This window comes from Symphalangus syndactylus, chromosome 23 (genome assembly GCF_028878055.3).
Source record: "Symphalangus syndactylus isolate Jambi chromosome 23, NHGRI_mSymSyn1-v2.1_pri, whole genome shotgun sequence".
In the NCBI taxonomy this organism is placed as follows: Eukaryota; Metazoa; Chordata; class Mammalia; order Primates; family Hylobatidae; genus Symphalangus; species Symphalangus syndactylus.
In genome coordinates, this window is record NC_072445.2 from 15,348,603 (window position 1) to 15,374,396 (window position 25,794).

A 25,794-nucleotide genomic window follows, 5' to 3' on the forward strand; every position below is an offset into this window, starting at 1 on the left:
AGGTGGTCCTTGAAGGAGATGCAGGTATCTGAGGGGAGAGAAGCTCAGGCAGAATCCTCAGCCAGGGCAAATGCCTGGAGGATTGAATCAAATACCTTAGGGTAGGTGCTGACGCATAGTCCTGTGGTCAGTAAATAACGTCCAATGTTGTCATTATACTGAAACAGTTACTGAGGCCTGGGATGGGCAGGGAAGGCTTCAGGGAGGATGCAGGACTTAAGCTGGGTTTCCCCTGGAATTCCTCCTCCCTGCCAAGTGGAGAGAAAGGCTCTGCAGAAAAGCATCATGGAGGTGGAGAGACAGGAGAATGGTGGCAGAGCTCATTCCCCAAACCCAGTGGTGCCCAAGGGGTGTAGGGACCAATGCAGCTGGATTCTCAAGGAAAGTCCTTGGCCTGGGTCAGGAGTCTGGGCTCCCAGTTCTGGCTCTGCCCCTTGCTGGCAGGTGATTTGGGGCAAGTGATTTGAAGCTTCTTGGGTCCTTCTTTTCTCTATAGTAAAATGGGAATAATATATCTTCCCTTCATTGAATTGGTTGAGAGGATGAAAAGAGATATGAGGCCGGGCGCAGTGGCGCACACCTGTAATCCCAGCACTTTGGGAGGCCAAGGCGGGCAGATTGCCTAAGCTCAGGAGTTCGAGACCAGCCTGGGCAACACAGTGAAATCCCATCTCTACTAAAATACAAAAAATTAGCTGAGCATGGCGGCATGAGCCTGTAGTCCCAGGTATTCGGGAGGCTGAGGCAGAAGAATTGTTTGAACTTGGGAGGTGGAGGTTGCAGTGAGCTGAGATCGTGCCACTGTACTCCAGCCTGGCGACAGAGCGAGACTCCATCTCCAGAAAAAGAAAAAAAAAGAAAAGAGATATGGTGGGTGTTTCTGCCTGGAACATAGCAGATGCTCAATAAACATTGGGTTTGCATTTTGGGCTGTCCTGTGCCCTTTCAGACTCCTTTTGGGCACTTTCCTGAAAGGATGAGCCAGATGGTGATGAGTCTACTGGGTCCCAGACTTGGAGGAGAAGATGATGAATAGCTGAGCATGGTCCCCATGTAGCTGAAGGGCTGTACCTCCAGAGAAAGCCTAGATTTGTTCCAAAGGGGCTCCAAAAGGAAGGAAGAAATTTCACGGACACAGATTTTCACTTGCACTCAGGATGAATTTGGCAACGGTCAGGGCTATTTAACAGCAGGAAGGACCTCTATAGAGACAGCTAGCTCCTGCTATTAGGAATTGTGCGGGCAGAGGTGGCTGAGTTGTTTTTGTTTGTTTGCTTTGTTTTGTTGTTTGTTTTTTGTTTTGAGACAGAACTTCACTCTTGTCACCCAGGCTGGAGTGCAATGGCACTATCTCCACTCACTGCAACCTCCGCCTCCCAGGTTCAAGTGATTCTTCTGCCTCAGCCTCTCGAGTAGCTGGGATTACAAGCGCATGCCACCATGCCTGGCTAATTTTTGTATTTTTAGTAGAGATGGGGTTTTGCCATGTTGGCCAGGCTGGTCTCGAACTCCTAACCTCAGGTGATCTGCCCGCCTTGGCCTCCCAAAGTGCTGGGATTACAGGCATGAGTCACCGCGCCCAGCCCTGAATTTTGGATAGAGGTAGAACAGAGAGGTGGGGACTCCTTCTCTGCGAAGTTTGGACCTGTTGGCTTCTGGGGTCCCTTCCAGCTTTGAGATTTTGGGGATTTACCTCCATTCCTTGCCAGGCTTCACAGTCCATCAAGATCTACCCATACAAAAGATTTTTTCCAATCCTTCATGAAAACTTGCCTGACCCCTGTGTCCTATGGATTCAGTCATGTGATGGGCCAGCACATCTGAGAGATGCATCCAAGCTAAATTTGGAGTGGTCACAGATTAACACATTAGTCCTTACAGGTAACCCAGATGCAGGTTTACAGGGTCTTGGATCTGTCAACTTAAAGGTAAAAGGAACGGTGGAACTTCTAGCACCAGGGAGGGACCGAGGGACAGATATGTTTGGGAAAACATGCCTGAGAAGTTTATCAAATAGTGCCTAGTACCCTCCAAATCCTTCCTACAATAAGATTAACTTTAGCTAAGATCACAAACCAGAGCTCAAAGATCTGAAGGGCTGGAGTGCCTACCTTGGCCCCTCTTCATGAGCCAGGTGAAGTTCCAGGGCATCTCTGGACACCTTCTCCTTGCCCTGTAGACGCCTTGCCAAGGAGAACCCGCTCGCCTGGCAGCTGTAAGCCAGCACTTTTCTTTTCAAAGCCTCTGAGTCTCCTTTCCCTCCTCCTCCTTCCTTCCCGCCTCCCCCCCTCAACACCCAAAAAAGGAGGATGCCCCTTCTGTTGAGTACACAGCCTGCAATTTTGCTGTCAAATCTCAGCCAGGAGGTCAGTGTTGTGACTGACTGTGTAAGGATCGCTCCCTTAAGGGTAATTACACTAAATTCCCCTCTGAAGGACAGCTCTCTCTGGATTGAATACAAGAAAACTCCGCATCCCCCATTCACGGAAATTCATGATTTCTGTGGCTGTCACTGGCACTCTGGCAGCGAGACACTTCGAGGTTCTCCAACCACTAGGAGGTGAGTATGAAGGCGATGGCCGTGGCAGGACCCAGGCCATGGAGGTGGGTGGCCAAGCGGCAAGATTAGGGGTGTGGGGTCCAGAGGGACCCCTCTGGGGAGCTGGGGTCCTGGGTGGCCAAGCAGGAACTGGGCCGCAGACACGAGCATCTACACCTGAACTGGCCACGCCCTGAACAGGGAATGCAAGGTCTCTCCACTGACATTCACCCCGGGAGAATACCCCTACACATGCACTCATTCCTTTGTTTAACACGTTGCCTTAGAGCACTCATCATCTGCCCTGCACTGTACTAGGCACTAAAGGGGGACCCGTGATGGGGCAGCAGCCCCCTCTGCAAAGAGCTGGAGCACGCATTGGCAAAACAAAGCACTTACATGTGAAAAGTGAATAAATATCCAAGCCTCCTCCATCCCCCTCATCATCCCCAGACCCTATCAGAGGGGCAACACACTGACCCTTGTCCCCACCTGCCCTGAAGGAGGCTGGCAGCTAGACCTTTCAGGTCTAGTAGCCACACTTCCACTCTCCCCACCCTGGGGAAACCCTGGCAAGAGTTGGGGAGTCACTCACCCACGACAAACAGTTAAAAGGAAGAAAGCAGGTCTGGCGATATCAATGCACTTTGATAACAATAAACTCTGCTTTTAATTTATGCTAATGTGTAGGGCTGTGGTGACAGTAAGAACTAAATTACAGAGTGGCTTTCGAGCTGGTAATTATCCCTCCATTTTTCGCTGCTCTGGAAGATGGACACACAATTATGCTCTCTTGCTGTATATTAATACAGATTCTTGACATCTTCAGCAGACCTGGAGCTGTCATCGAGCTTTTTGTCTCCTTTAATTGAAAATTAATGGTTACTAGGTTGCCACGGAAACAGAGGCCACGGACGCCAATGGCGCTCACGTCTCACCGCGGGACTGGCAGCATCAGGAGTCCGGAATGACCTTGAAAGTTAAAAGAAAAAAAAAACTTAGAAGGGGAGAGGAGGGGAGAGGAGGAGAGGAGGGGAGAGGAGGGGAGAGGAGGACAGGAGGGTGGGGGGGTGTTCATGTCAGAGCTGAGAGAGACAGAGAAAGCGGAGAAGGAAAGGAGTGAAAAGGGGGAAGAGGGAAAGAAAAGAGAGGAAAAGAAGAGATTAAAAATTGAAAAGAAGAGAAGAAATTCCAGGACGTTTGGAGTGTGGATGCTGGTGAGGGGAAATTAAGTTAGGAAGTCTTACCTCTCAGCTTTTGCCTCTTACCTCTCACGCTCTTGCTCACTTTCTCTCTCTCTCTCTCTCTCTCTCTCTATCTTTCTCTCTCTTTCTCTGTTTTTTAAAGACCCACTGAAACACTGGGACCTGGGTCCCCACTTCAAAATCCATGATTCTACAAATCAGAACGTCAGCATCTGCTAAGAGCCCCCACGAGGAAGAGACAAAGGCTCCTTTGGTGCCATGAGAGGTGGCAGGCAGAGCAGGGGCAGGGGTGAGGTGTGCCACGTGGGCACTTCTCAGGAGCCAAGCAGGCTGTGCTGTCAAAAGTGGGGGCCACGGAGGAGACGACCGCATGGGGAGCTGGGAGCTGCCACAACATTGCTCCAGCAGACACGGGCAGGTGAGAGGTGAGAGGGCTCTGTCTGCTGGGCCTTCAGCTTGAAAACACAACAAGAGAACTCAAAAGAGTCAGAGATGGTGGGGTAGGGCATGAAGGGGGAGGGTCCGGGCAAGGTTCAGTTTGCCTGGGAAGATAAGAGATACAGGAGGGCCATTCAGTGAGCCCCTGGGATGGCCAGTGGCTCTGTGCTTGGGAAGGTGTTTTCCTAGGAGAAGTTAGCAGGTCCAGCATGGAGGCACTGGGGACCCCTGAGTGTTCTAGCAGGAAAGGTGGGCTCTTTCCTCATCAGCCCACTTTCCCAATTCCTCAGCCCAGGGCACATGCTCTAGAAAAGCAACTCAATTCAACCATTACTGGATGCCTACGGTGAACCAGCAGCCAAGCTAGACTTTGGGGTCACAATGAATCAGACACAGATCCTGCCTAGAAAGGTTCAAAATCAAAGCTGGGAGTAGACAGACATGAATAGACAATTGGAAAGTTAGCGACCCCCTCGAAGATTTCTCTGCAAGGATGTTCACCTCAGTGTTATTTATAGTAGCAAAAATCTAGAAAGGGATGGATGACCAACAGGTGATGACTGATAAAATGATATGCAAATAATATGCTTTATGCCCAAAGACAGAGCACTATACAGTCATTTTAAATTATGTTGGAGAAGAATATGTAATGACCTGGGGGAAAAGTTCTCAATATTTTATTTAATAAAAAAATTAGTTGACAAAATGGTGATGTATTCATGATTCCATGATCTTGTTTCTAAACCTTTAAAGACGTGTACATTAAACATGTAACAAAAAGTTACATATATGTGTATGTAAATGTGTGAGTGCGAGTGAGTGTATATTTGTGAATGTGTGTGTGAATGTGTGTGTCCATGTGAGTGTATGTAAATGTGTGTATGAGAGTCAGCTTAAAAAAAACTAGGAGATACAGTAAAGTCGTACCAGGATTATCTCTGGGTGGGAAGATTATGGCTGATCTTTATTTCCTTTTTTATGCTTTTCTGTATTTTCCTTTTTTTTTTTTTTTTTGAGATGGGGTCTTACTCTGTCACCCAGGCTGGAGTACAGTGGCTGGATCTCAGCTCACTGCAACCTCTGCTGCCCAGGTTCAAGCAATTCTCCTGCTCAGCCTCCCGAGTAGCTGGGATTACAGGCACCTGCCACCACGCCTGGCTAATTTTTGTAGCTTTAGCAGAGATGGGGTTTCACCATCTTGGCCAGGCTAGTTTTGAACTCCTGACCTCGTGATCCACCCGCCTCAGCCTCCCAAAGTGCTGGGATTATAGGCATGAGCCACCATGCCTGGCCTGTATTTTCCATTTTTTTAAACAATAAATATACATAACTTTTATTAACAGAACAAAAAGAAAAGAAAACGGGTTTTTAAAATTCTAGAACCAGGACCCTAGAGATAAAATCCCCAATAAGGTGCTCCTCACACACTTCTGCAGGGCCTGGGCCTCCTTGCCCAAGGCTTTCCCCCAGAAATCAGACACAGCAGAGCTTTTCCCCAATTACCAGAACCCCAGAACCCCATCCTAAGGCTCTCATTCCCCTCCCCCACCAACACTCTCCCCATCCCCAGCTTGCTGGCCAGGGTGTCCCAGAGATAGGGTGATAGGCTGAGGCTGAGGACACCCAAGCAGGGCTGGAGGGTGGGCCAGGGGAGCAGGCCCTGCTTGGGTGTCCTGGGACGTTCCTGGGACGTGGATGCCAGGAACTCCTTCTCTTTGGTTCCCAGGTGGACCTTTAAGGTAGCACCACTGCCTTCAGCATCATATTTGGACTCACAGGCAGGCCACCAGCTACTCGAGGGCTAGGAAAGGGTCTCTCATTCATTAGGGCCCCAGTAGCTGGCTGGACCTCAGCAACTCTTTGCTAAGTTGAATATCAACAGTGGATAGTTATGGAGTAACTACTCATCATTACACCTCTAAGGTACATATTACTATCTCATTTCACAGACCTGGCAGCTAAGGTCCAGGGTGGCTAATTGACTGGCTCCAAGGCACATAGATGATCAGTCACAGAGCTGGAACCCAACCCTGGGGACGATCTGCCTCCAGGTTTATACTCTCTGTGCCTGTTTCTTCCCTTGCCAGGTCCAGAAAACCCAGGTACAAGTGGAGTCTCCCTGAATGGCTAGGGTTTCTGGAATAAACTCCATTCTGGGAAAGTCACCATGAAAAACTGCATGTTTTCATGGTCTTGGCACCCCTGGCCTGCCCTTGGCAGGGCTGGAAGAGTTACCCCTAGTTAAAGTGGGAACTTTGGAGAAAGCCTGGCTGGGATGGGGGCTCCTAGAAAATGCGTCCTCTCTGCCTCTCACCTCTCACCAAATACGTCTTTAACTCACTCTCCCGGCAAATGGGAGCTCAGTTCCATACCCCCAACTCACTTCTCTACCCCTGCCCAGTCTCAGCCTCCAAAATCCGATTTCCACACCCCTTCCCCCAGGAAGCTTCCAGCCAAGTCACTTCAAATTGCCACACTTATTCCTGTACTCTGCCCCAATAATAAATAAAGCTACGCTATGGCATATGTCCTCTGTCCTCCATGGCAGGCCCTATGCCAAGCACTTCGCACGTGTCCACTCCCTCTATCTTCCTGACAAGTTTATAAGAAGGTGCTATGATTTTATCCCACTGAGGCACAGAAAGTTAGCCAGCTTGCCCAATGTGACATAGCAAATCAGTGGCAGAGCCAAAAGGTGACCCCGTGCAGTCAGAAACCAGAAGCCACGTTCTTCACTACCACACCAAGGGCAACGCAAGGATTTGAGGTTTCACTGGAATTGTGCACTGGATGACCTGGAAATCAGTAGCCTGTTGGGCTGGACTCTTGTGACATGTCAATGATGAGGCAGGTTGGGGTAATGGTCTTTCCCCAGAACAGGGGATCTTGCATGTGTAGACAGGTGGAGACAGGCTCACCTCCTCTCTGGAGGTAGACTGCATCTGGGACCCTCTCAGGGCAAGGTCGATTCTGTTTTCACTGGTCCTGCCACCCACACTCAGGACATGAGGGAGGGTTCCGGGGTGGGGGTCGGGGGGCGACTGGCTGCTCCGCTGGCTGGCAGACTGGCTATAGGGACAGGTATAGGGGAAGGGTCCCAGGTAAGGGCCATCTGTGCCTCTGCCCCGTCCCTGGCTGAGCCCCAAGACCCAGAGGAAGCCTGACTTTCTCTTCCCTCCACCTCCCTCCATCCCCCTACCAGCCCTTCTCCACCTCTCCCCTGTCCTTCCCTCCACCTCCCCACCTCACCCCTGCCCACTTCCCTCCCCGCCCACTTTCCCAGAGCCAGAACAAACAAGAAGACAAACCCAGCCGCGGCAGCAGAGGTGGCAGCGAGGGGAGCAGGGAACTTGCCTTCATTTCCCGGGCTTCCCTGATCCCGACCTTAATCCCCGCTCAGCATCCTGTCAGCCAGGTTGTTCTCAAGCTGACATTGCTGCAGGCGCCTTCTCGGCAGCCTTTCCTCAGATCTGCCTCCTCCGGGGACTTCTAAAGAGGAGCCTGAGGTTTCTCTGTTACAGCCGGCTTCACTCGCTGCCCTCAAGCAAAGTCTGGGCTCCCGGGGGGCCGTAGGGAGAGGGGGCTGAGCGGGGGCAGTGCCAGGCCTGACGTTTCGGAAGAAGAGAGGAGAATGGAGGTGGCTGGACCCCAGAGGCTTCCACAGTGGGGGTCAGGCCTGGAGCAGGAGCTCAACCAGTGCTGTGGGTCTGCTCAAAGCAGGGAGGGACTTGCTCAGGTGTGCAGGCCTGAGAAACTCAGGGGAAACTGAGGCTGGAGCCCAGGGAATTCAGGCTGGCACTAGTTCTGGCTGTAGGGGAAGCCAAGCGGTATGCAAGTTTCTGAGCCTGCAGGGAGATCACAGCTCAGAGTGGGTTTGGAGAGAGGGGCAGCTGGAGCCTGCACTGTGTGTGAAAGAAAACACAGACATACACATTCATCAGTGGACGTGCTGAACACCTGCTGGGTCCTGGGAGCCAGACGGGAAAAGCAGACTGGTGAGAGGGACGCGGGTGAGCTCTGCAACAGATGCACCCCCGTCCCTGCTCTGCGATGGGGTCGCTGTGTGGCCTCAGAGCGGTCACTTGGCTTTTCTGAAGCCCATTTTTCTCATCTATAAGGTGTGTGGTGGGTGGGGGAGGTAATTAGGAAAAGCGTCCTCGCAGGATCAATGTGAAGTTTACAGTCAGCGTGTGCAGAGCACCTGATTTTTACCATTCACGTCACTGTCCACAGGGACATTAGTCTGGAGCTTTGGGTTTTCACAAGTGGAACTCTGTGTGGAGGGGAGTCGCATGAGGGCACGCGTGTGTGCAAGTGAGCAAGTGAGTGTCCATGTGGGGGTCCAGGCAGGACCTCCATGAAGCTGCTGGGAGTCCCTACATCTGAAATCAGGCTCAGCCGCAGCCTGAACAAACATCTGGGACCGTAGGTCTGGCCAGTTCTGCCATCCCCATACACCCCCACCCTCCAGTTGTGACACACCCATTCTGCCAAAGGAATAGGGATGTAAGAGGCTCCTGGAAGCCCAGGAAAGGTGCTCCTTAAGCTCCCCCACCTCTTTCGGCCCCCTCTCCAGGGACTCCCTCAGAGCCATAAGTGCTCCAGGGACTGAATTGGAAGGGAGTGCCTGAGACCCCAGGTGCGCAGCTTCTTGGGAGAGAGCTCAGGGTGCAAGCTGGGTGGGCTGTATGAGAGTCCATAGGGTCCCAAAGGCAGAGGGGTTGAGTGAGTGGCAGAGAGGGTGCCTCTCCATCCACCTCCCCATTCCAGAGTGGGAGGGAGGGAGTCCTGGAGAGGGGGCTATAAAGCAGGATCTGGATTCAGTCCCTCTACCTCCCCAATAGGGCCTCTCCCTGGATCAGTAAAAAATCAAAAGCACCAACTCTTCCTGTTGCCAGGGTTGACGTAGCCGGGTGGCCTTAGGCAAGTCACCAAACCTCTCTGACCCTTGCTGTCCTCATCAGCAAAATGGGAATAGTATTGCCTGTCGGTGCTGCGGTGCAGTAAAAAACAAAGCAGTACGTGCAAAGCACAATGCCTGGCATGTGGTAAATGCTCCAAGGTGTGCACAACATCCCAGCTGACACAAAGTTTTGACTTGGGCTGTGGCGGGTATGTCTGTATGAGCATTACTTGGTAATAAGAAATAGAATGTTGACAGCGTTTTAGGTTCCAAAAATGGATATGAATGTCAAAAAGTCAAAGCAGCCAGGTAAAAATGTCGTGTAACAGCCAGGCATGGTGGCATGCACCTGTAGTCCCAGCTACTCAGAAGGCTGAGGCAGGAGAATTGCTTGAGCCCAGGAATTCGAGGCTGCAGTGCGCTGTGATTTGATTGTGCCACTGCACTCCAGCCTGGGCCATATAGCAAGACCCTGTCTCTAAAACACAAAAACACAAAGCAAAATGAAAAGCGTCATGTAACAGCTTGGCACATACAGGTATTGGTAAATTCTATTTTCCTTCCTCTCTTCCTCCCTCCCTTCCTTCAGACCAAATAAATTTTATCATTCTCTAACCAAATCATTCTCACTCTTTGGGGGAAGTCAAAACCCCTCCCAACCTAACCATGATGCTTGTATCTCATCTTTGTGCGTTGGGCAGGGGGGTTGCCTCCAGGGCCCACATAGGGCACTGTTGTCTCCCAGTCTTTGGGAAACCACTAGTCTGAGAACTCTCAGGAACTTGCTAACTATGCTGATTCCTGGCGCCCCCCGACCTGCTGAATCAACACCAGGAAAGGAGCCCAGGGATCCGCATTTAATAAGCTCCCCTGTGAATCTGACACCCACTAAATTTGAAAACCGCCTCCTTAGCACTTTTTCTCTTTTGCCCTTGGCCCATATGTGCTCTTATTTGTCAGACTGTGTTTAAAGTCCTCGTCTTGGGAAGGTGGCTACTTCACCCCCCAGCCAGGAGATTCCTGTGGGATGCTCCCTGAAAGAACCCCGAGGTCACTGGGCAGGATTCTGCCCTGCACCTTAATCCCATGGCACCTGTATATATTCATCCCCCACAGTCTGCAGGAGTTGGGGGCTTCTGGGCCCATTTTCCATAGTGGATGCTATATTCCTCAAAGGTCAGAACCTCTGGGTCCCCCCAGCAGGTGGCCTGGGATACAACCGGGGCTCCATGTCAAACAAAGACATTGTCTCCCTGCCCTGGCATTCAAAAAGACAGGCTCAGGTGGGGGCAGGTGCCCTTCCAGCTTCCCAAGAGCCTCCCTGCACTAGAGGTTGGGGAGCAGGGCACTTTCTGCTGCTTCTTCCTTCCCTGGTTTGTCACCCAAAGGAGGCTCACCTTAGTGTTTCGGAAAGGGTGGAGAAGGGGACACTTCTCAGACCTCTGATGACTCACCATTCCCCAAATTCCAACCCCCACACCCTTATAACTACTCCCATCCACCTTAGAATGAGTGAGGGCGACCAGAACTTTACCAAGGGAGGCACCCTTGGGAGGAGGAGGCAGCGGGCTCTGTGAGGCTCTTCTGGACTCAGAGACCTGCGTGTGAAGTTCTGGCTCCTCATCAGCCAGTTGCACAGACCATGGCAAGCCCTCCTCCAGTTCTCTCACCTGGGAAGCAGCCATTAAAAATTGTGAGGCCTCAGAGAGACCGCGGGGATGAAAGTGCTAAGTGAACACGAGGTATGGGTCTTTTTTTTTCTTATTTTATAGAATTAATCCTTTTGCATCTTCCCCCAACAACAGGTGCAGGCTACCTAGGAAGACCCTGTCCAACTGCCTCCTCTCTGGGAGTCCCAGCCTCAAGCTGTCTGGCTCTTAAAAACAAGCCCATCTGTCTGGGAGGTTTCAGAGGCAGCTGGGAGGGGCCCCCAACCACCCCAGCACATTCCAAATAGGTGGAGTGGGAGAACCTGGTTCTGAGGCAGCCTCTAGCCATGATGCCCACCCCCGGGATGTCAGGGGAGGCGAGGAGACGAGGCACCAGGGGAAGAGGACTCTGGGAGCCAGATTCTGAAACTCCTATGGGCGTGAGATCAGAAACCCAAACCCTGCCCCCCACCTCCCCACCCCTTAAGCCACCGTCCGGAAAAAATAAACTATTTCCTGCAACCAGCTCCGAAACAAAGTCTGTGAATGCACAGTGACACATGTTACATAAATAGAAGCCACAGAGGGGAAAAGCCTGTTTTCTCTTTCATTATTTATCACTCTCTAACCATCTCCAGCTGGGTGAGTAAACAGGCGCATTGGCCCATAATGAGGAACAGACTGCTGCCGTGGGGCTGCCGGAGGGGCGCGTGTGTGAGCATGAGAGTGTGTGGATGTGCCTGTCTGTCTGTCTGTCTGTCTGCCCCCGAGACGGAAGCGTGGCAGCCTGAAAAGGCAGAAGGCTTGTGGGGGCACCAGATTCCAGAGGACAAGGAGGGAGCCACCTGGTGCCCCCGCTGGAGTGGGACAGAGCCAGTCTGCTGCCTCCTTGCCATGACGGTTGGTGGGGGAACTGGTGAGCTGGGCGGAGGAGTCAGAGGGGAGAGACTGTGTGGGTGGGAGAGGATGTGAGATGTATGAGCCAAGTGCGAGGCTGCAAATGTGCCGGGTCTCTGAGCGTGACCTCCGCAGGGTGGCCTCTGGGACTGAGGTGGGGGCAGGAGGGTGTGCGAAGGGGTGTGACTGTAGGGGGTGTGTAGGGCTGTATGTAAGACTGGGAAACTAAAGGAGTGTGTATGTGATGACCTTGCCATGTGTGTATGCATGCATGTGGGGGGACCATGGGAGTGTCTGATCCTGAAAGTGTATATGGGAGTGTGTGATTTTTGTGATTATGGGAATGTGTGTTTATATCTGTGTCACTATGGCAGTATGGCCTATGTATGTGAGATTTTATGGCTGTAGGTGGTATTTTGGGTTGAATTGTGCTCCTCTCCAAAAAAGATATATTGAAGTCCTAACCCCAGAACCTCCGAATATGATTTTATTTGGAACCAGTATCATTGCAGATGTTATCAGTTAGATGAGTCCCTATTGGAATAGAGTGGCCCTCATGCATTATGACTAGTGTCCTTATAAGATGTCCATGTGAAGACACAGAGACAGATGGAGGCAGAAGCTGAAGTGATGCACCTCCAAACCAAAGAATACCTGGGGCTACCAGAAGCCAGCAAAGGCAAGGAAAGGCCCTTCCCCACAAGTCTCAGAAGGAACCTTGCTTTCGGACTTCTGGCCTCCAAAACTGTGATACAATAAATTCCTGTTGTTTTAAGCTACCCAGTGTGTGATACTTTGTTGTGGCAGTCCCAGGAAACTAATAGAAGAATGTATGAACATGTTGTGCATACGAATATGTTGTGCTAGCTTGAGAGTGCATGAAAAAATGTGAAAAGCCAGCTGGACGCGGTGGCTCACACCCGTAATCCTAGCACTTTGGGAGGCCAAGGCGGGCAGATCACCTGAGGTCAGGAGTTCGAGACCAGCCTGGCCAACATGCTGAAATCCCACCTCTACTAAAAGTACAAAAATTAGCTGGGCGTGGTGGTGCATGGTTGTAATCCCAGCTACTTGGGAGGCTGAGGCAGGAGAATCGCCGGAACCAGGGAGGCAGAAGTTGCAGTGAGCTGAGATGGTGTCACTGCACTCCAGCCTGGGTGACAGAGCCAGACTCCATCTCAAAAAAAAAAAAAAAAAAAAGTGAGAAACCGTGAGACTGTTCATGTATGTGAGTATGAGATGGTGGTAGTGAAGATGGAGGTGACTACAGGAGTGTGAAAACGTGTGTGAGACAGGGAATGTGTGAAGTGTCTGTGTGTGTATTTGTATGTACCAGAACACACATGCTCAGTACCTACAAATCTTCATCCTGGAAAGGAACTCAGCATCTGTCCTTCACATCTGATTGCCTCCACCCACCCTCCCTGACCTTAGGCAGCCCTACCTGAGGCCAGGTAAGCCGGAGGAGGGCTGCCCACAGCCTGCCCACAGGACACATGATGCAGGCTTGCTCCTCAGGGACCCAGATGAGGCCAGGCATTGAAGGCTGTAGGCAGTGAGGTAGAGGGTCAAAATCTTTGTTTGTAGGGCTGGGCATTATTGCCTGAAGTCTGATTTCTATTTTTTTGTTTGTTTTTTGTGACGGAGTCTTGCCCTGTTGCCCAGGCTGAAATGCAGTGGTGAGATCTTGGTTCATGACAACCCCTGCCTCCTGAGCTCAAGAGATTTTCCTACCTCAGCCTCCTGAGTATCTGGGACTATAAGCACACGCCATCATGCCTGGCTAATAACTGTATTTTTTGTAGAGAAGGGGTCTCATGGCCAGGCATGGTGGCTCACACCTGTAATCCCAGCACTTTGGGAAGCTGAAGCAGGCAGATCACCTGAGATAAGGAGTTCAAGACCAGCCTGGCCAACATGAAACACCTATCTCTACAAAACACCTGTGTCTACAAAAATACAAAAATTAGCCAGGCATGATGGTGGGTGCCTGTAATCCCAGCTACTTGGAAGGCTGAAGAAGGAGAATCGCTTGAGCCTGGGAGGTGGAGGTTGCAGTGAGCCATGATTGCACCATTGCACTCCAGCCTGGGCAACACAGAGAGACTCCATCTCCAAAAAAAAAAAAGTGGGGGGTCTTGTTATGTTGCCCAGGCTGGTCTCAACCAATCCTCCTGCCTTGGCCTCCCAAAGTGCTGGGATTACAGGTGTGAGCCACCACGCCCAGCCCTGATTTCTTTCTAGCTGCTACACCAGTATCCCCAGTCCTGCATAGGGAGACAGGCCTATGCTCAGAGAGTCTTGAAGCCACACTGGGTTCCTAGGCACCATGTTGACCAGCCCTATTCCTGGAGACCACTAGATGTCACAAAGCCAGCTGGAAACTTAGCCTTCCAGGCCATGTTCAGACCAGCCTGTCCCTCTGCTGGCTCAGCCTGTCTTCCAACCAGGAGACACATAATTGTTCAATCACTCAACAAAGCACATGTTCCAAGGCCCATGTCTTAGCATCCTCAAACGTGTCCCAGAGAGGCTTTGCTATGAAACTTCAGACAAGCCACTTCTCTCTGAGCCTCAGTCTCCTCTCTGAAGAGTGTACAACCATCCTTGCCCTGCCTACCCTCATGGAATTGTTGTCAGGATTAAGGAGCTCAATGGACATGAACTTGCCTTATAAAGAAATGCCTTATAAGATGCCTCCCACAGACCTATGGGGTCAGTATCATCTCCAGCATCAGCTTCCCACTGTCTCTTCCCTTAGCTCTGTAATGCTTTGATTTAATTCAGGAGTCTGCAAACTGTGGCTCACAGACCAAATCCTGCCTGGTTTTGTATGGTCTGTTAGCTAAGTGGTTTTCACAGATGAACATTGGCGGTCGCTTTGATAATAGGGAGCATTAAATTTGAACCCCAACCAAGCAAAATGTTATCCCCTTTCCCCAAATTTCATTCTTCTTATTAGTAGACCTGTAGTACAAAAAAAAGTACTCAATTATTATTGTCATTCTAATTTCATCAATAAAAGTTTTGTGGAAATTTGTTTTCTCTCTTGTTATGTAAATCCCTGCATCATATTCTCAATTTTGCCTCATAGCCTGCAGAGGTTAAAATACAGCAAAATTTGCTGGTCTTTGCCTCCACTGCCCAACTCTGCCCCTGTCACACAAAAACAGCCACAGATGATACATAAGCAAATGAGTATGACTCTGCTCAATACAACTTTATTTCCAGAAACAAGTGGTAAGCAGGATTTGGCCATCATACACCAACCCCTGAAGTAGAACACTGTAAGCCCTTGGCCATTTTGATGGGTTTGGAGAAGGGCAAGTCAATCCCTAGCCAAGTTCAAATAAGCTAAGTAAGTGTTGGCTTGAACAATTCACTAGACTGAAGTGGGTTGGATGTGAGTCTGAAGCTGATGGGACTCCCTCCAAGGACTCTAAGAATAAAGCCCACCCAGGAAAAGGCAGAGTTAAGCAATGGGAGCACCCAAGGGCATCGTTTTAAGCCCCCGGATCACACATCATCTGCAGCGAGTCCTGCTCCCTTGACTTTCAGGTACAAGAGTCAGTCAATTTTCATTGTTATTTAAGCCCAATTTGAAGTGGATTTTCTGATGTTTGCACTGATTCAAGAGCACAAAAGAAGAGTGTCTAATCCAGCCTGGGGCATTCAGGGAAGACTTCCAAGAAGAGGTGCCATCTGAGCTGGGTCTTAGTCAGCAGTGAAAGCATATGGGAGAAAAGATATTCCAAACAGAGGACACAGTCTGAGAGGAAGCCTAGCTACATGGAAGAGCATTGGACATGCCACAAGTCCCAGGTGGCAGAGCTGGGAGTGGCCAGGGATAGAACCAGAGGTTCAAGAAAGGATACCTTGTACCCTGCGCACCCAGCCAAGGTGCTTGAATTTTGAATGCATCTTAAGCAGGGCATGACAAGTTCAGGCTGGAATTTTATTTATTTAATTTTTATTAAAGATGGGGCTTTGCCATGTCGTCCAGGCTGGTCTTGAACTTCTGGCCTCAAGCAATCCATCTGCCTCAGCCTCCCAAAGTGCTGAGATTACAGGCATGAGCTTCCACACCCGGCCTGGTATGGCATGTTAGATAGAACTTTTTCACCACTGTGGAGGATGCACTGAAGGGAGGCTCCAGAAGAGGATAAGGCTGGAAGTGGGGAGGCCAGCTAGGAGGCTATTGGAATATTCCAGATGGGAGATGATGAGGGTCCTGCCCTGACCAATAGTAGGGAAGGTGGAGGTAAAGAGGAGGGAATGACTCTGAGAAATGCCTTGGAAGCCACAGGACTTGGTGACTGGATGTGAAGAGGAAGAGATAAGGAGAACCAAGGGCTGATTCTAGTTTCTAGAGTGACTGGGTAGATTATGGTGCTACCAATGGGGCGAAAATGCAGAGGTGGAGCATGTTATGGACACAGAAGACGGCTTGGGCTGGGGACATGTTGAGTGTGCCATCCCTAGAGGCCCAGAAACATGCACATGGGATCCAGGTCCCACACACTATAGTAGTGGGAGCCACCATCTCAAAAGTGGTAGGTAAAACCATGAGAGTAGATGGGCTTGTCCGAGAGCACAGAGGACGAGGAGAGAGTGGGGCAACGCCCAGTGCTTCAGACAGGACGGTGGGAGATGAGATGAGCCCACAAAGACTCATGAAAAGGAAAAGTTAAGCAGGAGAACAGAAGGGCAGAGTGTGGCAGGCACTGGCACCCTGCCCATCTCTCTCAGTGTTTGCCTCTAAAGGTAGAAGCCTGCTTACTGCCAACACCTGCTCTTTGCCTGAGGGTTTTTTCCTGGCCGTGGAAACACCCTTGGCTCCAGCCCAGAGCAGGCCGGAAGTGCTGGAGAGTGAATGCGCCTAGAAGGAGGACACAGCCCATGATGAAGGGGAAGTTGGTGGATGAGTACCCTAAGGCCTGCGCCTGTGGGCTGGCTTGTGTGCAGTGTGTGTTACGCATGCTCACGTCCCCAGTGGGACTGCACTCCTCTTGCTGACTGTGGGATAACACTCCCTTGATTGGCTGCCTTCCCTTCATTCTCCCTGCCCTGCTCCCCCACTGGTATTTCTGGGACCACCTCCCAAATAAACCACTTATGCTTGAATCACTGTCAGAGTCTGCTTCAGGGAGAACCTAAACTAAGACAAAGGTGTCATGAAAACCAAACAAATAGAAAACATGAAGATGTTCTCACCAGGTAACTTTTGTCTCTGGAGGGATCAGGTCTTTCCTGTCCCAAGGGGCCCACCTCCACTCTCATAAAAGAGGCAGGCCAATTTCTTGTCTGGTCCGAAGGTTCTCAGCAGGGGACTTCCCACATTCCCTGGCTGAGCAAACTCTAACATCAAGAAATCCTTTTGTAGTCCCAGCTACTCAGAGGCTAAGGCAGAAGGATCTCTTGAGCCCAGGAATTCGAGGCTGCAGCGAGCTATGGTCATGTCACTGCACTCTAGCCTGGGTGTCAAAGTGAGATCCTGACTCTAAAATAAAACAGAAAAAAATAAATCCTTTCCTGTCTCTCTTCACATTCTTTCTGTTTTTGCAGGAGCTGCTGTGTACTGCAAATGCTCAGAAAGATTCCTCAGCCCCAAGCCTGCCCTCTCCTTGTACCTCTGATTCAGTCCTCTTCTTTTCCAGCACTCCAGGTGGCTTTCACTTCTTTCTATTCATCATATCTCCAGCCCGGTAGGTGTTCTCTGCTTCTCTTTCTTCCTGCTATCCAGAGACTGGCTATGACTGCTGGCCAGTGTCCCACAGGAAGACGGGGACTAGGTGGGCTGGAAATACTCCCAGTGTACCCCTGACCCACCCTGCTCCCCACCTCCTACCTCTCAAGGCAGGAGGCCAAGGGGAATTGCCTTGAACCAGTCTTCTTGAGGGGGAAAGGGCCCTCAAGAAGCCGTATACTAGAGCAATGAGGTGATCACTCTGGTGTGTAACAAGCCAGGGTATGAAGGCAGGTGCTGTACTTACATAATTGTGGAACCGTGTATGAATTTCAACCTTTCTGAGCTTTAGTCTTGTCATTTATAGAATGAAGATAATAATAGTATCAACCTGATTTAGGCTGGGTTCCCACAGAAGCCGCCCCTGAGACACTATTCCATTGCAAATGGTTGATTTAGGAGGTGAAGGAAATACCAGTAGAAAAGTGGGGAGGTAAGACAAGGAAAGGAGGCAACAAAGTATATGTTACCAAGCCAGCTACAGGATGGGCTCAGTCCCACAGAGGAAACCCTGGGATTATGCACGGCACACACGACTCGGAGTTATCCCACAAGGGGAGTGAGGGAGCAGGGGTATTTATATACCAATTCCCATCAGTTATGGGTGGAGGGCTCCCCCAAGAAGTGTTAGTTCCCTGGCACTTCTGGTCTCCCACACAATGGAAAAGTGGGCTCTAATGCCAAAGGAAACCCTTAGGCTAGGAAAGGCAGGCACTAGTGATTGGAAGCCTTAGGGGTGAAAAGTCACAGTGCACCAGACAGAGCACCAACAAGTATCTGTTGCATCATCTTAGAGGACTGTTGGGAGGTGAAATTAGGTCATGTGTGGAGCGTGCTTAGCACAGTGTCTGATGCATGGGTGGTTCTTCTTTAAGCAAGACCCAGCTTCAGTTTGCCTTCAACTGCCTGGCTCCAGGGACTTCCTGCTGCCTTACAATCTTGAGAGAGGTCCTGGGGGCTGGAGAGCCATGGGTCAAGAGCAGAGGGGACTGGAGGAGAGAAGACCCTAGGGGACATGGTGAAGACCAGAAAGAAGAGGGGGTACAGGAGAACCAGGAAGGAGGTGGGGCCTGGGGCCCAGGCCTGGCATAGAATTACAAGGATGAGGAAATGTGTGAGCCCCACTCCGTGGACCCAGCCAGATGCCATACACAATAAGGGATGTATAAAGACTCTCTTATCTTCCCTTATTTCTACTCTACATTCATTGCCTCTGACATTTGGAGCACTGCTTTCTCTTAAAAAAAAATAGGACTGTTGCGGGAATCAGAGACACATATTAAAAGTGCCTGGTAAACAGTCGATGCTCGACAGGTGGCAGCTATTTTCAATGTGAGTCTACCTGGGCTTTAACTTTCCTCTTTCATATCCCACCTCACCCTCCAGCACTGGCAGCTGACACTCCAAGCCCCAGGTCTTCCAGCTTCCATGGGGAAGGAATGCATCCTCTGCTAAGAACAGAGTTCTGAAGGCATCCTAAGTCAACAAGCAGAAAGGGAGCCAGAGGAGAGATGAGAAGAATGGGGAGCACAGCCCTCTGAGAGAAGGGGATGGCTCTGAGGGAATGAGAGTCTTCCTTGTCCCATTTTCTACCCAAGTTTCCCCCTTGACCCTAGCTAGCTCTTTCCTTGCAATCACTGAAGACACAGTTATTGCATATGTCCTACAACATGCAGCCGATACCTGCAGGACACCAACTTGCCCTAAAGTGTTAGGCTATTTTTTGTTTTTTAAACTTTGCTCTAAAGTATCAAATCATAATCAAGTCAATAAGCATGTACTGTGCAGCTACCTTGCAAAAGAAATTAAGCTGGATGCAATGAGAAATCCCCAAATGACTGAAATTGTGGGTCCCTAAACTAAGGAGTTTATTATCTAGTTGGAGAAATGAGGCATAAAATGGCTAAACCGTTAACAAAAAATAGGGTTTGTTAAAAGTTACTGGGAGCTTATTAAACAAGTTAGCTAACAACACATTATAACATCAATGACATAGCAGTGCTAAAGAGCACCTGGAAAGAGGCAGAAGTGGGCTGGGTTAATCAAGAAAGAATAACAGTAGCTATAGTCTATCCAATGCCTAAACTGAGAAGAATCCTACATGAGCCATACTTGCCCTCACGACCTCTCTGCCAGCCTCTCATCTTTCTTCCCATCTTGCAGTTCAGTAAACTGAGGTTAAGCCCCTTGCTTCAGGATTTGGGGCTAGAAAAGTGACAGAATTGAGACTTAAATCGAAAAGTCTTCAAGTGGATGGAAAATGTGGGATAGCTCTTAAAAGATAAGGAAGGGCCAGAAGAGGTGGCTTGCACCTGCAATCCCAGCATTTCAGGAGGCTGAGGCGGGAGAATTATTTGAGTCCAGGAGTTTGAGACGAACCTGCGCAACAGAGAGACCCCTTCTCTACCCGGGTGTGGTAGCTCACACCTGTTGTGGTCACAGTTAATCGGAAGGCTGAGGTGGGAGGATCACTTGAGCCCAGGAGGTTGATCACAGTGAGCTGTGATTGCACCACTGCACTCCAGCCTGGGCAACAGAGCGGAAGCTCCATGTCCAAAAAAAAAAAAAAAAGATGAGGAAGAACCAAATGAAGGAAAAAGGAATTCTTTTCTCTGTGCCCACTCCTGGGGCTTCTGCTACCCTCATGCATCCTCCACCCCATCCCCACCCCCATGGGTGGGGTGCATGCAGGAGGGATAAGGCACTGGGTCTGCTCTCTTGGCCCCTCCCTGTGTGTCCTGCTCTCTTCCTGCACAGAAATCCCTCCATGTAGGGATCTCATTTGACCTAAAAATGCTGTGTTCCAATTAGTGGAAAATTGCTCACTGCTTGTCAAGCTATCGCTTATTTCCTGATCTTTAATGACTGATTTTCCACCAATCAGCCCAAAGTCCCATGCCCACCACCTTTTGGACAAGGCCTGAGTCTCTGACTCCCTAAAAGTCCCAAAAGGAACTGCAAATATCTCCAAGGGCCCAGGCACCCGGTCAGCCTGGCACCTAGAAGGACAAGCCAGCCTCGCCCCAGTCCTGGCGGCCCTCTCCTCCACAGCCCCTGGCACAGCTACCCACACTACCATGGTCATCTACTTGGGGCAATATGGTAAACTGATAAGCCTCCCCCAGAGGTAGGAGCTCCGCTTAAAACCGAGGAAGCCTAGAGAGTGCCTTGAAGGTTCCTGGCATGGTTCATTAAGATGTCAACCCCTAATGAAATACTTCTTTCTTTAAATCATCATCGATCTTAGGGAAGAGGAGCCTTTGTGGAAAAGGAAAAGGCTGTCCCTCTCCTATCCCTCCCTCACCTCCAATCGGCACAGATCCTAAGTCTTTCCCAGTCAGAAAGATTGGGAAGCAGGGAATGGAGGAACAGGGGAGAGATGGGAAAGGGAAAAGATTCCGGAGTAGAAGAACCACAAAAAAAGATTCCGGAGTAGAAGGGAAGGAGAGGCACAGTGGGAAGGGAGGTCATAGAAGGAAGCCTACCGCAGCAAGGAGACCATAATACCCAAACATCTACTACAATCGAACTGTCCCATCAGTGGGAGGCTGGGTAACAAAACAAGATGGGGCACACTGATATGGTAGAATCCTCTCCAGCGGCCTCTTAAGTAAGTGACCCAGAGACACACACAACACATGCAACAAAAATGTAGACATTCATCTCGGCAGCATGAAGTTCAGCAAAACACAAGTAAAAACAAGGAGCAGGCTACCTTTCATTTAAAAATTTAATTGCTTGATACTATACTATGCCACAAAAGTGAATAAAAATAGATAACTAAAACAAAAGAAAATTTTGAGATACCTAAGCAATACCAAAGGAGTAAGAGTAGAAAACTTACTTGGGAAGGCCAACTTCAGGAAACCACAAGGGAAGGATGGAGAATGGGAAAGAAGGAGAGTCACGGAAAGGCCTATATTAGCAATGATTTTTACATGTTTCACTTTTAAGCATAAAATTTATAGCTCAATTAATGTTTACAAAGTGAACGCATGCATGTAACCAACTCCCAAATTCAAAAAGACCCCCAGAAATCCCCTCGTGCCCCTTGGTCACACCCCCACCTAAAACAGTCATGCTCCTGAGTTTTAAAGCCATCAATTCATTGGATTGGGTTTTGAACTTCCTATCAATGGAATCAAACTGTTTTCTTTTGTGTCTGGCTTTTATGCTCAACGTTATATTTGTGAGATTCCTCCATGTTGTTGCACGTAGCAATGGTTTGTTCATTCTCATTGCCAAGGACTAGCCCACGGATGAGAAGACCGTGGTTTAGTCACCTATTCCATTGTTGACGGCTGTTGTGAATAGTAAGCACGTGCGAAGAGATGGCATAGCATTCTGGTGTATGCCTTTTGGTGAACATACGTACATATGCATTTTTATTGGCATATACTTAGGAATGGAGTGGAGTTACTGTATTATGCTGATAAAGTGGGTTTTATTTTTGTTTTTTGTTTTGTTTTTTGAGACAGAGTTTCGCTCTTGTTGCCCAGGCTAGAGTGCAATGGCACGAGTTCAGCTCACTGCAACCTCCACCTCCCAGGTTCAAGCAATTCTCCTGCCTCAGCCTCCTGAGTAGCTGGGATTACAGGCATGTGCCACCACACCTGGCTAATTTTGTATTTTTAGTAGAGATGGGGTTTCTCCATGTTAGTCAGGCTGGTCTCAAACTCCCAAACTCAGGTGATCTGCCCACCTGCCTCGGCCTCCCAAAGTGCTGGGATTACAGGCATGAGCCACCACACCCAGCCTATGCTGATAAAGTTTTATTCCTCAATAACTAAAAAATAGTTTTTGGCCAGGTGTAGTGGCTCATGCCTGTAATCCCAGCACTTTGGGAGGCCAAGGTGGGCAGATCACTTGCGGTCAGGAGTTCGAGATCAGACTGGCCAATATGGCAAAACCCCATCTCTACTAAAAATACAAAAATTAGCAGGGCATGGTGGCATGAGCCTGTAGTCCCAGCTACTCGGGAGGCTGAGACAGGAGAATTGCTTCAACTCAGAAGGTGGAGGTTGCAGTGAACCAAGATTGTGCCATTGCACTCCAGCCTGGGCAACAGAGTGAGACTCTGTCTCAATAATAATAAGAATAAGAATAAGAATAAAAGAAACATAAAATATCTGGGCTTAGGTTTGTTGGGACCACAGGAAGGAAGCAAATGTTTCTAGATGTACACACCATCACCACCCCAACCTACTCCTGAGTATCAGGCCTGCTGCTAGGAACAAGCTCATCCATCAGCCCACTTCACCTCCACAATAGGGTGGCGGCTGACCTTGGGAAAGGGCATCTGCTTCAGAGCAGGAGACATGGGAGCAAGTACTCGCCATGCTACTTCCTAGCTATGTGAACTGAGCAAGTCATTTGACCTCTCTTAGCTCCACCTGGAGAAGAGTCACCATTGCTGGGGTGATAAGCTGAACAGCACGTTATTCGACTGCCTGGCAAGCATTTAATAAGTGGCAACTCATGATTTGCAGCTTTGTGAGGTCAGCATTCCTCATTTTAAGTGAGGACCCTGGAACTCATCAAAGGGAAAATAAGTAATTATGGAAAGCATGTGAGGAACACATTACCAGGCTAGAAGTTTTGCCCATCCTCCCTCCCAACCACCCAAGGAGGCCTCCCAATCTCCCAACGGATGAGTGAGGTGATGAGTGAGTTAACTGAGACTCAAACATCATGTAACTTGCCTCGGTCACACACTGGTTAAATGACAGAGGCTGAAGTTCAACCCAAAGCTGCCTGACTCTAGCCCCTGTGCTCTTAACTATGGCCCCCCTGGAAGGGCCAAGCCATGAGCCTTGGTTCCAGCCACCGCCAAAGCACCTGCACCTGCCCTGAGTCCTGTGAAGGAACAAGGACAGAAAGGGGACCCTCCTGCCTGCTCCCAGTCACTCCCACTTTGGAGCCAAGGGCTACTCTTTTCAACCTTCTTAACGAAGCTCTTGCACCAGGAAGAAGGGCTTTGGACTGGCTTCTTTGATTTGGGGGCATTTGTTCTGTATCTTTCTTTGGGGAGGCTTTGTCTTCCTCACTAAAATGCCCTTTAGGTGAAGACAAGACAGGGTGTTTTGATGCCTTGAGCCCCCACTGTAGCTCACAGGGAGCTGTGAACTGAACTGGCCTGAAGATGAGGGGTAAACTGAACTGAAAGCGAAGCATTTCCCAGGGCAATCCCTCTGGGCAAGTGAGCCCATGTGTGAGGTACAAGGGCTGCTGCAGGAAGGGGATGGGAAAACCAGTGAGCCCATGTGTGAGGTACAAGGGCTGCTGCAGGAAGGCGATGGGAAAACCATTCAGTGAACCAGCCAGAAGAGGACTGAAGCCCCTCGGAGGTCACCTCATTCAATACTCCCCTACAGAAATTCTCTCTTTTGTCTCCAAAGCCCCTAGTTCTCACCCCACCCTCAGCCTTTGCTGCAAGAAGGATAGGAAGGAGAACTGATGACATAGTCACTGGCCCAGCTGGTCTGACACAACGACTTGCCACTCCAAGCTTGGCCTAGGGCTGTCCACACACCATGATTTCCACTAGAGCTGGCCCTCAACAGGAGATAAATCAGATAGTACTACCAAGGGCTTTCCTTCTCCCAGAATACCCTTCCCCTCAGCTAACCCACAGGCAGGCAGTGCCGCTTCAGAGACCACCATAAGCTTCTTTCTTGTCCTCACTGAAGTGGCTCTAGTTGGAATCTGGCTCATCACTGACCAGCAGCTGTGTAAGCCCAAGCAAGTGACTTGATCTCTTTGTGCCTCAGTTTCCTCTTCTATAAAATGGAGATAATAGAATTATCTCCCTACTGGGCTTACTGTGAAGATTAAATGGCTGGTGGGTGGTACGACTCAGATGTTAGCTGTTATTTTATTCTTACGGCTATGGTTATCTCAGTTGCCACACTGGAAAGGACACCGAGATATCCACATAAATGGCACTTAGAGTCTTCCCTGCACAATTTCACACCTAGAAACCTAAAACGCTCCAGCAGGACCTAAGTATGCCTGTCACACTTGCCCAACGGGCAAATATATAAAATGTGGACCTGTGCAGGTGTCACTAACATTGCAGAAAAGGGACAGAAGTGATGAAAAACAACCCAAGAGGGTGCCTCCTCTCTGAGGTCCCCTTTTCTTTCAAGGACCACTGGAAGGGCCAAGAAATCCCCTCCCCCCAGGCAACTAAGCATCAATCCTTGCAGCTCCGCCCCCACCCCTCAGGCTTCCAGCTCCCACTCCACAGGGGCTCATATACTATACCGGCCCCTTGTCCACCTGCCTGAGGATTTAGGGCCAGGGGAGGCTTCAAGAGCCATTGTCTTCCTGTCCTGATCCCACAACAGGATTCTCCCTTGGTCATGGGGACCCGGCATCACTGAGCTAGGTTGGGGTACTTCATGAGGACCCCTGAGGCCTCCTTCACTTCTCCCCACCCCCAACACACACGACAGATGGGAGATGTTTCCGGCGTGTGTGGGGCGGGGAGGGGGACAGGTATTGAGATTTCCACGGGACTCTGAGTGGTGCGTCTGCTACCAACACAGCCCTCCCCCTTGGGCCGTGGGCATTTCCTCACCCAGACCTCCCCCTCCCAACCCAAACACACCATCGCCGCCAGCACCACAATTCCTCCAGTCCCCCTGGGCAAAAGCGATGTTCAGAGACGCGGGGTTTTGTTTACAATCTAATTTGTCCGGATAATTGCCTCAACTTTGCACTTCACTTTGCCCGCATGGCTCTGGCCTTGGGCCCCTTCTTCACTGGTTCGCAGAGCACTTTACGGGAAATTCCCTTTCCGCAGAGGGAGGCAGTGCGCGCCCGGGGGTGACCGTTCACAAAGCCCTGAAGGGGCCTCCCCACCCTCTACCCTAGGCTCAGAAAGCCCACCCTCAGCCCCCACGCAGTGGGGAGCAGGAGGGAGGCCAGGCAGGGCCCGGGCCTGACACTGGCTCCGTCTCTGGGCCCCCGGCCACTCCCTGCGCCGAGCGCAGCCCGCCGGGAACCAGTGAACCGTGTGGGAGCAGGACTCGGCCGTACCTCCAGACTCCAAGGGATGGCCGGGGTTTGCAAGCGCGCCATAGGATTAGTCCGAGGCCAGGGTGAATCCCTGGGGTCCCTCCACCTACCATCTTTTTCAGATCTGCCGCCCCACGTCTTCTCCCCATGTTCCCATTTTTCCTCCCCTAAAGTTTGGTGCACGTGGTCTTCTCTCGCTCTCAGCGGGCTGCCAGGCGGGGTGAAAGTTGCTGCACCTGCTTTAGGCGAATTATGGTAGCACTAGAAGTTGGTCTCCCCTCCCTCCGCCGCTTGCTCTCTCGCTCCCTCCTCCCTCGCGCTCCGCGCGCTCCCTCTTTCCCTCTCCACCCTCCTCCTCCCCCGCCCCCTCCTGCCCCGCCCGCGCGCCGTCCGCT

General features: G+C 50.4%; 2 long non-coding RNA genes across 2 annotated transcripts; one reads left to right on the top strand and one right to left on the bottom strand.

The window, feature by feature from the left end:
* Positions 1-3,180: 3,180 nt before the first annotated feature.
* Positions 3,181-25,664, bottom strand: LOC129473092 (uncharacterized). The gene is made up of 2 exons (XR_008654204.1): positions 25,510-25,664; positions 3,181-3,511 (listed from the first exon to the last, which is right to left on the bottom strand). It is a non-coding gene; the product is annotated as an uncharacterized lncRNA (long non-coding RNA).
* Positions 3,497-4,721, top strand: LOC134735720 (uncharacterized). Its single transcript, XR_010119130.1, has 3 exons — positions 3,497-3,518; positions 3,887-4,162; positions 4,473-4,721. It is a non-coding gene; the product is annotated as an uncharacterized lncRNA (long non-coding RNA).
* Positions 25,665-25,794: the final 130 nt, after the last annotated feature.